The following is a 14,053-nucleotide window of genomic DNA, read 5'->3' on the forward strand; positions in this document are numbered from 1 at the left end:
GTCAGATTTGCTCTGCTGCTCTTTTATTTTTCAGGACTTAACCCTTTCTCTCCTTGATCTTGTCTTCAAAAACTTGGAGCCGAGCCTCCAGCGGATTTGGTCACTCCCATTTAATGTGTTCAAAACAGCTTTCTTTCTATTTCTGTTTTCAAATTTTTTTTCACCAATTCCGCTTTTTAGAAGCACTCTAAAAAGCAATGCAGATTGGTCTGTTCTTGCAATTTAATTGAGGCGGATGCCAAAGTCAGCACACACAAGCCTTGATATGATTGTGGAGGGTTTGGGTTGAGGAAGTATTTTGGTGTTGCCTTTTAATTGTGCACCCATTCTCTCTTCTACCCATAGTGTTTTCCCCACATATTCTTTACATGTAGCATTTTTGTTGGCAGCCTTCAAAAGAGATGCACCTCATGGTTGAAGTACTGGGAAACAAAAAAAATCCAGAAGACTCCTGTGGACACAGTATTTACGTCTACCACCTTTCTTGTTAATGTGGAGCTGGTGAAATACATCTAGACAAGGAGAAGTATTGCTAGAAACACAAGCTGCAGGCTTTGTTTCACTTTTCCAGTGCTCTAAAATATAGCTTTCATTTTAGTCTCTAGTAGGAGGCATATATCCGAGTGCAGTCAAATGCTGTGGATACAGGGATTCAGTCATCCTTGCTGACACAAATGGTCTCTGTGTTACAAACTTGGAGGGTAACAAGCAAACACGGAATTCATATTTTCTCCCAACTCCCTTCCTCCCCATTTCTATTTTTTTTTTTTAACTGTGAATTTGTTGTTAAGGAGCACTTACTGGCACCTTGCTTTGTCCATCTGTATCTATCACAGATCCTTCTGTCCTAAAAACTTCCAAGGACATCTCAGGATAAGGCAAATATTGCCCATTTTTTGTCCTTTTTTCACTGATGCCATGTGGCAGTGGTGATGTGAATGGTACCTCCTGTGGGATGGACTTGCAGCTTGTGGACAGTGGACCAAAACGCTGAGATTTATTTCACCTACAGAGCTGACTTCAGACTGTGCTTGGGTATCCGAGCAGGGAGGTTGTGTGTGCAGGGCTCCTGCTCTCCTCACCACATCCATCTTCAGCATCCGTGTGACTCCTGTAGACACCTTTGGTGCATCTAAAACTCAAGGGAGTTTTATATATTTATATATTTGCTGCCTCGGGGAGTTCCAGGGTAGATGACAGATGGACAGGCTTCCCAGCTCCCTGGCCACCCGAGATCTGCACAAGGCTTGTATCTACTCTTGGCCAACAGCAGCTGTGAGCTGTGTTGCAGGCCAGCCTGGAGTTGCAGTGATGATGAATGTGGCAATAACATACATTTTAAAAAGTTTTTTCTTTTATGTGTTTTTTAAATTCCGTTTAAATTTTTTAATAAAATTAAAAAATAAAAAAAGGCAGTGATGGGTAAATGTGCTCCAAGTGTGAATATAGTATTGTACAGCTGCATATATTAAATAGCTGGACTAGAGGCTTAGTCTCATCTCCTGGCTTTCTGGGTATGAATTTCATCCTTTGGGTTGCATTCCCCTTAAATCTGCAAATTCTGGGAAAATTAGACAAAACAGTTTACATTCCATGAATAAGAAATTACTAATTGCTTCTAAAACAGGCGTATCTTTATCTACACAGGGCTTTTCAAAGTTGCTGCTTAATCTTTTTTCTTTTTTAATCACTAAATAAACATGTCTCAGCAGTCACTGGATGTGAAACCAAAACCTGGATGTGGACAAAAAGCAAACACACTACACTAATTTTCATTAGCATATCCTATCTCCTAGAACATTTATTTTTTCATCTCCTTGTAAATTGATTTTTCACGTGCTTGTGACTGATATTTGAACTGTGTGTTTGTAGTAACTGACTTATGTAAAAGCCAGGTCCTGGATCTCCCAACATGAATATATTATGGAGGTGACCTCGTCGGTTCATAGTTAAGGTTGCACTGAGTTTTCACTTAAAACGAGGTTTAAATCCCTTAATTAAACATTAAAACTCACATGAATTCTCAAACATGGACTGTTTCAATAAAGAGGATAAACTTTAATTATTTTGGTACTCAATGTTCTTCATAGTGCTGTATTTGCAGAATTCAGAACAACTTAAAATTATTCATTCTGCAGGTTTTTCCAGAGTTCCTGGTATTTTCAGTTTCTCAATTATTTTTAAAATCTTTTGTGTAGGTCTTTTGTTTCTGTAATTGTCATATCTCTGTTGACTTCATCAAACTATGACAATTTTCATAAGATAATTTAACTAAAACCAGTTCAGCTTTAACTACAATAATGCATGACACAAAAGAACATATAGCAGATGAGAAAGCTCTGTATGTTTTTTCACTCTTTTCCCATGGGAGTCAAAGAATATATTGGCTTCTTGTAGGTGATACCACTTTTTGATTTGGAATGAGAAGAAAAGACTAGAGAACCTGTTTAAAAAAACCAACCACATAGAAGAAAAATCCAAGCTCAAACCACCAGTAGCATCTCTTCCATACAGGTGACTTTTTCCAAGTTAGTGAATGAACAACAGCTACAGTATTCCCAAATGAATTTAAATTTCACTCTACTTTTCTACCTTTCCTTATTCTTAGAGGACCCAGTTCAGACTTTACTGCAGTGGGTTCCTTCACCGATTTCAGTGAGCTTGGATTAGGTTGAGTGATTTTTGACATCTGTTCTACGCAGTTGCCACCCTGTTTCTCTCTATCAGTGTCCGTTTTGAGCCCCTTGGACCGTCAGCAAAGCTGTTGTACTGTTGTACAGCAGCGTATGCTCTACCTGTAGAGACCAGAAAATATGGCTCTCCTTGCTAGCATTTGTAGCCTTCTGCTGAGCTATAACTGCATCCTTCAGCACAGCTAGAAGCCTTGCTGAAAGCAATATATTTGCAAACCATACATAAATGAAGAAGAATTCATTTAGAAACCAGTGTTACATAGGTTAGTAATATCTTTATTCAGAGCTCTAAGCCTTCAGCCATTCCTCTGACTAGCTGGAAGCAGAGACAAACTGGAGAAAAAAACCCCACCAAATTCTCATTAGCTTATGGCCTGTGGAATGTTTTTTGTTTAAGTCTTTTTTAGGTCAGAATTTCTGCTCTTCCATCGTTTTTATCTGACTTGCCGCTGTGGTCTCATATGCTTATTGGTTAAGGTCTCCTGTCCATTAAAACACAACAGCTGGTACTTCTGAAGTTCTTTTTGAAAAAATTCTTGTCATTGTTACCAGCAGCAGCTAGGGCCTACAAACATACTCACTGTTTACATGAGAAAGCATTGTTTCAGAGTATGCTAGTTCTTGAATTTTGCAAAGCACAAGCACTATAGCCTGAGATAGCATACCAATTCCATAACAATTCAAAAGAACTTGGTAATTTGAAGAGTTGCTTATTTCTTTAGACATCAGATGAACAAAATTCACAGGAAGTTATTACTGTCACTGACATAAGAGTAGGTTCTCAAGGTCTTGCAGAATAGGGATTGATATGATGGAAGTGAAGGAGTTTGTTGCACTTGCACACTGCAAGATTCATGTAGAAAAGCATGTGAACATAAGCTGAAATGGGCCTGAAATGTTCTTTTGTTGGTGGTGTTCTTGCATTTCATTGACTTCACTGTGTCTATACTTGAGCAGTCTGAGATAAATTGTAGTGAGAGGAATACACGAGAGCATCTAGTGGTGAAGTAATGTGAGGGTCTAATTTGTATGGGTTGGAATCTTTGGCAATAGGACAATTTCAGTGGTATTTTTGTATTTTTGGGGAGTTACTAGCCTGTGCAAATTCTCTTCATTCTTTTTGGTGGTGGAAGGGGAACATTAAAATAACCTTAGATCCAAGCACTGTATATACACTGAGACAGCAAGGGGTTAAAGAGATGTAATTATGCATTCTTCAGTAAGTGTTCTGTAGTCAGCAATACAGCTAGCTGTGCAGGAAGCGGGGGGAAAAAAAGATGACAGAGGGAGAATATGGAGAGAAGGTCAGATCCAAGGATTCTCTTAGGGTGTTCTTGTGTTTGCTTTTCCTTTGTGCCTTATTATATTCTCTCTTGGTAGAAACAGAAGAAAGCATTGTGGCCTGTTGGTTCCTCCTACTGATAATGTAAACTTAATCCTTATGCTTTATGGTAGCGGTAGAGGTGAATATATGGATTTAGTTTTTGAAGGAGTTCTGAGTCATCCCACTGCTTGCCATGGTCCTTGTTCCCCAGCTCTTAGTTACTGCCCAGTTTATTGCAGCCTGTGAACGCAGAGCATTTCAGCAAATGCCATTTGTCAGAAGTGGTTCACCCATTGTCTTTGAGAGGATTTGAATTTCCAGCAAATCCATCTACTAGAAGTAGTTTGGTTTGCACCTTTTCAGGTGGTTTGGATGGATGACTGGAAATTCTTGCACAGTCAGAATTTCAGGCTGACCTGACTGGTAAAGGTAAGCTTTCATCACTCCTGACTGCAGCTTTTGGGGAATCAAGGGGGAAAAGTACCCTGCCGTAGGATTGTCACATTCCTCACAGGTGAAACAGGAGTTTGTGGTATGTTTCGGGACAGTTGCACTAATAAAGGCAGATTATCTGGGTTGTGGGCTACCCCCTTACTTCCATCCTGTGAGTTACCTGAGGACTGGCTTGCTAAGTCATTCAGTGTACCACATCCTTCTTTTTTAATTAAACTTATGTAATTTGCAGTTGGATTTCAAAATAGCAGCGAAGTGTTTCTGGGAGATGTTTGTGTGTTTGGCAGTACTGTAGTCTGAAAGAAATGTTTGGGGATTTTTCCCACTTTTTTCTTTCATATGACATGGTTTTGTTATTGGTGGTTTTTTTTTCCTTTGGGTACTTTCCTGGTTCAATTATAGGGAAAAAACTGCAGACAAATAAATGAATGGGATTTATCCCTTCATCCCTGAAAACAAAACAAAACACAACTAACACAAACACCTCCGACCCCTGGAATAGCTTTTCTTTTGGAATAAAGATCCTTAGCCTTGCCATTGACCTTATGGGGACAGGCTCTTCTCTTTCCCCCAGAGCAAGAAGTGTGAGTCGGTCAGTTTACATTTTGGTGTGGCATGCCTTGCAATAAGAACCTTTAAGTTAGTTAATTGCACAAGTTGACTGAAAATGCAGCATTAGGGAATGCTCTGCCTCTAAGGACAACTGAAATCTTTCCTCCCACCCTTTTAAAACGCCATTTTAAAGCTATTGAGTTGCTTCTCGTAGAAAAATAAAAGTTAACTCCCATCATGCTTCTCCTCTCTTGCTCGTAACTTTTATTTTTCTCTGTGTCTTTATAATTTTAACACCGCAAAGCTCTAAAAGAATTGCTTCAAGGAGGAGAGGTAGTCTGATAAGTCTATTTCCTAAAGCTTTTGGCCTTTCAAGGTTTCTCTTACGGTAGGTTGAGCTGTGCGGACGACTTGGATTGAGACGACAGGAGAGTAGTGTGCAATACTTTCTGCTTCCGATAGCTCTTTGTTGATCTAAGAGAGAGCACTTAGAGAGTGGTAGGTCATTTATGTGATTATGAAGAGCACTTGGTTCTCTCTTATTCAAGATGGAAAAATAATAGTTTTTGAATAAGAGGTCGCTGTCAAAATGACATTGAATGTGACTTTTCTTCCCTCTTCATTCCCTCCCCCACTAGAAGAAAAACAGCACTAGACCTACTCAGGATAGGGCTGGATTTTTCTGACTCCGTGTGACTTTTTCTTTTCTTCTGTTCTTTGTTCATTTTATTTCTTACAATTTCCTCTCTGTGTAATGTTTATACTTCTTGATGATATTTATGGTAACTAGAAATGTAAAAATAAATGTAATGCATGTAAGACTATGTGGTTTTTTCAAGTCTTGTTTTTCCATTTTGCAGAATTAAGCTGCGAATGTGTGATGTGGTATCTGCTTGGGTGACAGATGTCCATTCCTGAATGATGCTGTGTTCCCTTTATGCTTTATTTATGGAGTGATTTGCTTCTAAAATAATCTGTTAATCTTTCTCAAACTACATTTCTGCATGTGCTCTTCTTACATATGCCATCATTTAGGGTAATGGACTAAAAACTGAAATTACTCCTAAAAGCTTTGTTTCTAAAGCTAATAATTGTGATATAATACTGTCATTTTTCGTTTGATATGTCCTTTCAGAACTAGGTTAAGTGTCTTCTTCGGTTTTGCTCTAGTGGTTTTTTGGTGTGTTTGTTTCCTGTAGCACTGCCATAATGAAATTGTTTTTTAATTTCATTCACTTATCAAATGAAAAGACAACACTAATATGTCTGTTTTTATGTTAGGTTTGCTTTTATACCTCAGAAGAGGAGCTGTATCCCAAATTAGAATGTGATTGCTCAGAGTACAGAACATAATAATATATTTTATGAAAATAATTAATAGTTATTACTCTAGGGTTAATTCACTTAAACCAGTGTTGAACATCAGTAAACACTCTCGTTCATCACAAATTTCCTTTTGGTAAATTTCATGAAGCGTGGTTTCAGCTTGGGGAAGGGCTGATCAGTGGAATATGTACAATTTCTTATAGCAGAGAAGACTTTCTGAGATTCTCTTATATGCAGTCTAAAAATAAGTTTGGATAAAGTATGTTAAAATTTTCAGGTGTTTGCCTATTTGTGTATTGAGAATAACTCAGATGGAATTTCTAAATTCTGCTTTTTAGAAAAACAAAACTGGTTTGGAGCCAGTTTGGAGAAAGACATCACTGAAATATTTTGTTTATATTCTTGCTGAAGTGTTGGGGGGAAGTATTTTTTATTTTGTTTTATTTCATTTTTTTATTCTTAAACGTGAGTGTTAACAATGAACAGTGATCTAAATGACACTAAGATACTTCATAGTAAGAGTTGTTGAGAACTTAGTTGTTGAGAATTGTTTATAAGTCAACCATTTAAAAAAATACAGAAAATTGTGTGCAGGCCTGAAGTAGCATAGTGATGCAGTTGATCTTCAATTTCCAGACTGTGGAAGTTTCTGTGGAAAAAAGTTGAACTTGGCTTCTCATATAAAGAAATCTCGCTTACATTTAGTCCTAGATTTAGAATTTTTTTGACAGTAGTATTTCATTATTTTTAATTATATATGAAAGCACTGGATCCGTCATGAGTACAGATGATGGGTATTGAGAAGTCAGCACTGAACAAAAGCTGTCTTTGTAGTTCTGGCTCTATACTCTACTTTTCCTGAGGGCACTTGCTGTGCTGCAGCCCCTGAAGGCCACAGTTTTCTGGAGACCTCTTCAATTCCTCTTAGGGACCTTATTTTACAGAATACGAGGGACCTTATTTACAGAAACTTGGCCTTGCTCCTTCAGTGGCTGCTCAAGCTGTCCCATGCTGGAGTGGGGCTGGAGGAGCATTTTGGTTCATATCGGGCAAAGGCTTTTAAAGCGAGTCTGGGTTGAGCCCTGGTACCATTTGATTCACGTTACAGCAGGCAAGGAGTGAGCTGGATTCCTTTTGGATGAAACAAAACTGCAAAATGTGCCCCAGGAGCCTGCCTAATGCACTCCAGCTGCTCATGGGTACTGGGTCCATGGGCCAGGCCAACAGAGAGCCCTCCAACAGGGTGCAGCCGGGTGTGAGGCGCTCAGCACGGAGCTCTCCCGACTGCACCAAGGTCCTGCGGAGCCGCATCGCTGGCTCGGGCAGGCACTGCCTTCCTTTCAGTGCAAGGTGCTGCTGGGCCGCATCTGGATGTTTTACATAAGGTCTGGATCCAAAGTCCTTTGAAGTCTTTGAATGACTTCCATTGACTTTAATAGGCTTTGTGGCAGGCCCTAATGATTTCGTTGTGATCTGAAAAGGGATGTTCAGAGATTTTTCTATAATGAGAAAATGTTACCTTTTAAAGAGCTGAGTTCAAATAGTCTGATCAGTTCTCAAGTGGAAGTGAGCTTCTTGCTATCGCCTGGAATCCTTTTGTCCCTGTGAAAAAAACCATCAGAAAATTATTACTCATTGCTCAAGTAAGGTCCAAGGTTGAAATTAGAAGAGGAGTTTTGGGTCATGGATTGAACTGCACTGACAAGGAGTGGAGAGATCTGCACAGTGCAGGTGTCTGCTCCTCTCAAAATTGTGCAGTAAGCCCCTTGTTCTTACCAACAGCCACTTTCTTCACAGTTTTGGAGTAAAAACCCAGAAGAGAGGAAAGGAAAACTCAATGTTCATCTGTATTAATAGTGTTCTGGATGAAGCCCTAGGTCTAAAAACAATGCAAATAAAAAAAAAATCTCAAGTTTGTTTTTAAAAGCAAGGGCAGAAAAGAAGACATTTCATTGTCTTACTGGAATAACAAAACTATCAGTTTTTTACATTTCTTGTTATCTCACATGTTCCCTGAAATTTTCTCTCTCATTTTCACAATTTCCAGAATTTTAACAAACTATTTTTTTTGCATGGACTTTTTTTTTTTTATGGTGTAAGTTGTTGTTTGATCAGTATTCAGAAAAGCTTTCATTTTCCTGCTTCCTCTGAATCCTTTCTTGTGAGGTAGGAAATCAACTTACTGCTTTAACAAATTAACATGGACAGGTTGGATCTGTTGAACTTCTGCTTCTTTATTTACTGTATTATTTTGTTTACTTCGTCCTCGTCTTTGTTAAATTGCAAAAATCTGTACTCTTTTTTTTTTTTTCCTAAACAGGTGTATGGTATAATAATGGTGTTTAAGCAGTCTGGGAACAAAATATAGCTCCATTTCATCATTGGACGCTAGGATCTAGTAGAATGTGCATTTATAATTATATGTAATTGGATGTGTCTTCCTGTAATGGTTTGTCTTAATATTTTTATTTGTACATGTGCATGGAAGAGTTCCTCTGAATTTGTGCTGGGACTGATTTATCACAGTTATCCTTGTTTTACATCTGTGTAATTACTTTGAAATCATTGATCTTACACTGATAGAAAATTGCAGTAGTGGTGAATTAGGGTCGCACTCTTGATGGTGCTTTTTATTCCAGTTGAAATACTCTTGCTGATCCAGGTGAGGATGAAATGTTGTACTAAGCTGTGAGACGTTTCACTGATTGGGTTCATGCTGCTTATCTGTCAGCACTTCCGTTCCTAGGAGCTCTATTTAATGCAGTTATTTCTGTATGCCTTGGAAATGCAAAGGAGTGGGGAGTAAAGTTAAAATCAAAAGTCCTTGGTTTTTCTAGTGTTTACTTGCCAGCTGTAGCTGAACAAAGTGGTCCTGAGGGTCTTGCACTGTATTTTTGGTGAAGGCATTATTCTGTCCTTCATCTCTCAGGGCATTAGCTTTAATAAAAGACAAAAGGGAAGAGAACATCTTTAGATGCTTTTCATTTTTCCTGTCTGTTTTGAAGCAATAGATAGCGTGTTAAAAGGAAAGGATAGGCTGGTGTTGCCAGGCTGGTGGTTTGTGTTACCAGGATGTGGGGGATGCTGGTGGCATTCAGAATAAATAAAATGCATAGACAGGACACACCTGCGCTTGTGTATCCATCAGCCATTCACAATCCCCGTGTTCCTCTCATCTCTGATCCAGACCTTGGAAGGGATGGAAGTAGACCAGCTGATAGTCCTCAAATAAGCCAGCTCCATGTACCATCCTTTTGTTTCATTTTCAAAACCTCCTCTATCGGAGGGAAGCAGTCGGAGCCTGCACGCTGTCATGCAGATCTGGAGGGCGTTTTTTGATGCTGGGGCCTGGTGTTGCCATGGTCTCAGCTGCCTGGTTTATTCACTCATCCCGGGACCTCTGCCTTCCATGGCTGGAAGTTGTCGGGGTGCTGCCGGCCTGACACTGGCAGTCTGTGCGGCTGGAAGGATGCTGTGTCACCACCCAACTGTCTTGTTTTCCCCTGCCTTTCAAGATTAGGAAAGCAGGTGTTAAGTCTCATTTTGAGAATTTATTGTTATCTGTTGCTGACGCTTTAGAGACCACTCTGCTTACCCGCCTAATAGCCAAATGCAAGCTAATAGTCTGTACAGGCCATTGAAGCCTAAAATCCTGCTAATTCCTTCCTCTAATGAATAATCCCTGATCTCTGTGTGTGCCTTGACTGTGGAAGGGCTAATTATGAAACTCATTGTAAGGAAAATTTCGGACTCATGATTTCTGTGCCTGGGATTTGTAAATAAATAATGCGCCTGCATGTATACCATGTATAAAGTATAGCTTTCATATGTAAAGTTAAATATCCCTGAAGAAATATAGTTAAAATAAATGGGATTGTAAAACATTTCTTTTGCTCAGTGGATTAATCCCTCATAGTTTAGGGAATAGGTTGCATATTCTGTATGAAAGGTTGTTCATTTTAACCCTTAGGAGAGACATCATAGGTTGTGCTGGTGAGTAAACTTGCTAATAGCTTTGAAGAAAGAAGCTTCTTCCTGCTACAGAGTGGGAAGTGCATGGGGTCCTGGGGGCTTCTGTGCTGAGGCCTGGAGAGCCTCTTTCTTCCCCCCACAGGTAATTCAGAGAAAGTGTTACCTACTGTTCCTTGCCTGGAAATGTATGGGAATGGTAAATCTGGTTCTCTGGGTTTGAAGCATGCTTGTAAAAAACAAGTCTAGTGATCTTTTTATTTCAAATTTAAAAAAAATAAAATAAAAAAAAATAAAAAAAGGAAAACATCTAAGCAACTGAAGTAGTGGGGTAGAGATGTTGCATATATTATAATGAGCACCAGAGGACACAGGATGTGTTCATTCCCAAGCTGCATGATTATTTCGTGTTGTGAAGGGTTAGCTTTTCAATTGCAAAGCTTAATCACTTTTCAAATGAATATTTCATAACAGTTATTTTTTCATCAAATATACAATGGCATGCTTATTTTGTGCCTCATGTGGTAGACATTAGTTTTCAGCAGCTTTAAATTCCTTTTATTTCTTCTCATCTCCTATTCTTGTTTTCAGCTATGGAAGGGCAAGAAAATACTTGGAAATGTTTCCTGATGAGTGGCTAATCTTGTGGCTGAGAGCTAGGAAGAACCCAGAAGTTTTATTAAAATTGGTCCCAAATTCTTAAAGCATTCTAATTTATTTCGTGCTGAGTGCAGCTTTTGTGACTGATTTAAAATATTTTAAACTTAATTTAAAATGAAAACATGACTGTTACAGACCTCTGCCACTACAAGGAAACTCAGTTTAGTGATGCAGCACAGCCGTAGTGCTTTCCTACTACTTTTTGTTACTGGCTGATGAAAGTTATCATAAAAAAAGCTCATGTGGTTGATTACGCTTTAGTACAGCTTCTTTTTGCTGGAAGAGTTGAGCCAGGGGGAGGGGGTGGTCTATATAGCTACGTTTGCACTTCTATAACAACCTGTACAAGTATTTGAAAATTGCTGTGGCTTAAGGCAAAGGCTGGAGAGCAACAAAATGGTACAGTTGCCCCACTACATGGCTTTCAGACCTTGAGTTGGGGCAGTTTCTGTAGCGTGCTACATTGGATCATGATTGCTTTCGGGATCTCTTGGAGCACTTTGGCAGATGGATGAAAATTAAACAAACTTGGAGGTTTTGGGTAATATTAACAGGCCAAACTGGCTTGAAAATACGGGATGTGAAAAGCCGACCTTAAGGCACCCTCTCCACTTTTTTTCTGTTCTTTTATTCAAGAATTCCATTAATACTCACCTGTCCAGTCTACTCGGAATTAAAATATTTTTCTTTGAAGTATGCAATAAAAGAAATATTTATAAAATAATAAGTGTTGTTTTGACTAGACAAACTACTTATTTTACTTGTCTAACTATTTTGTTCTCATACTTTACACAGAATATATAGTATTTGCCTTTTTTTTCTTCAAAACAATAATCTCTAAAACTCATGTAGTCATATATAAGGCAGAAGATAGTCTGTAATTCAGAGCAGTACAATGCATTTTGCCGGCACCCATATGAACTGAATCAGTGCTTTGAATGTAAAAGCTGCACACAACTGGTGCTCTTCCTAGAAGGAGTATTTTATGGGATTTTCCAGCCATATACTCCTTTGTATTGGACAGTAATGTTCAAAATCGAAGGACACTGAAATCTTTCACACATAAATATGTGATATGGGCTTAGCACTTCCTGACTCTTTCAACTCTTATTAGGTGGTTGGTGGTCATGAGCCGCAAAGTCCATAATACACCCTTAGTGTAAATTGTCACATGGAGAATTCGGGTGTCTGAAGAATTTCACAGTTTTTAGTGCATAAAACAATCTGCAGAAATAGTTGCCTTGCTGCTCAGAATTACATGGTGTTGGGTTGTTGTTGTACTACTCTGATGGTACAAAAAAAACAGAGTCAGTCTGTGTGACCTAAGAGGGAGTGTGCTGACCTCATGAACATCAGCAAATTTCTTCTTACTACAGTCCTGGGAGGTAGGAAGCTGTATTATTACTATCCCTGCTGAGTATCTATGGCACAAAAAGATGAATTGATTTGCCCAAGGTCATGGAGGAAGTGAGAGGCAGAGGTGGAATTGTATCGAGATGTTCTGCCTTCTGGTCAAATGCCTTAATCACAGGACCATAACCCCTTAATATTTGTGATTTTGTTTGCTTAACTAGGTGGTTTTCATGCTACATCTTAAAAGCCTTATTTTGCCTTTTGTCCTGAATAGAAATTTAGTGAAAAGGATTTTTAGGGACTTGAGGTTTAAGTGGCATCTGTTCTTTCATATACATATATATTAATTCTAAGATTATAGATACTTGCTCTTTGTTAGGTCACGTAAATCTGACTGTTGGAACTGCAACATAAGCAAAATATATTCCGTTATTTTATTTAATTAATATAGTTTCCTTCCCAATGTTTTTGTGACAGAGAATTCATCACAATAAAGGAATAAACTGCCAAAAGAATATTAGCTGTTAGTGGTGTGTTGATTCATTATATGCTTTCCTGTGTTTGGAGCCATTGTGCTCCACAGTGAGCAGGAGATGGGGCTGTCCAAGGGGAGCACCGCAGTGACCATTAGCGGTTGATTAAAAGGGAAGTGTATGCAGTGAGGAACTGCTCATAAATTATGTCCATCCAGCTGGAGTTTATCTGTAAAGGGAGCTGCCAGCATCCTTATTTGTCCATTTGGCATCTGAAAACATACGTGTAATCAAAAAGCATTAGGGAGTGGTCTGTAATAAGTGTCTGCACACAGTTGCCTGTACATAGTGCAGGTACATGGACTGCTTGTGGGGGACTTCATCTGGTGGTGAGCCCTGTGAGAGAAGAGGATGTGGAGCAGCTGCTGGGACCAGCCCGGGCGCTGGCCTGCCCCTGAGGTCTGACTGCCCATAGGAGTGACCGTAAGGGAGCTTCCCTCCTTCCTGTCCAGACAGTGAATGATTTGGCTACAGGGAAATCTGCATTCAGTCTTTGCAGCTCGTGGTCAAAGTGGGTTTTCAATCACTAGCCCGAGGCACACACTTAATATATAGAGTGCCTTGATGTGGTGCCCTGCTTTGCCACTGACACGTTTGAACCTCAAAGACATCTCCTAGCTCTGTAGATGATAGAGAACAATAATGTAGAATGATTTTTTTTTTCCTTCATTCAGTATTTATATTCGGTTTCTCTTTACACTAAAAAGAAAGTACTGAAAAGTTACATGAAGTGAATTCAAGTCAAAGGTGTTTAACGTATGTGAAGGAAATGAAGCTTAGATTTCAAGCAGTGATCAATGAAGTATAGTATTGTATGATCATTACCGAGCAATAAAGCAGGAAAGGAATTATCACAAGGATGTATATGCCATTCATCATACCCTTTTAATACCCCTTTTTCTTGCTTGCTTTCTTTTCATTGTCTCCTATGTTTTATGTTCTTTGATCCTATATATGGGAATAAAGTTCCCTCCTTCTGTCTGACATTTTCACCTACTGTTACAAAATGCCAGCTTAGAAGAGTACTTCGGGGGAAGAAAGTCTATATACTCTGTGCTTTAAAACTTTGAATGGAATAAAAATACCTTATACTTCAGGTTTTGTAATTTTTGTGAGAAATCCCGCTATATAGCATCTATTCTGAGAACTGTCAGAAAGCCAGTGGATTTGCTGAAAAACAAACACTGAAA

General features: G+C 39.0%; 1 protein-coding gene and 1 long non-coding RNA gene across 10 annotated transcripts in view; one reads left to right on the forward strand and one right to left on the reverse strand.

The window, feature by feature from the left end:
• The window catches only part of ARID1B (AT-rich interaction domain 1B), a 324,442-nt gene that overhangs the window by 110,843 nt on the left and 199,546 nt on the right, over window positions 1-14,053 (forward strand). The window lies entirely within an intron of this gene.
• LOC111926741 (uncharacterized) lies at window positions 5,718-9,644 on the reverse strand. The gene is made up of 4 exons (XR_002863155.2): window positions 9,476-9,644; window positions 8,125-8,227; window positions 7,868-7,950; window positions 5,718-5,808 (listed from the first exon to the last, which is right to left on the reverse strand). It is a non-coding gene; the product is annotated as an uncharacterized LOC111926741 (long non-coding RNA).

This window comes from Cyanistes caeruleus, chromosome 2 (genome assembly GCF_971803275.1).
Source record: "Cyanistes caeruleus chromosome 2, bCyaCae1.hap1.1, whole genome shotgun sequence".
NCBI classification, from domain to species: domain Eukaryota; kingdom Metazoa; phylum Chordata; class Aves; order Passeriformes; family Paridae; genus Cyanistes; species Cyanistes caeruleus.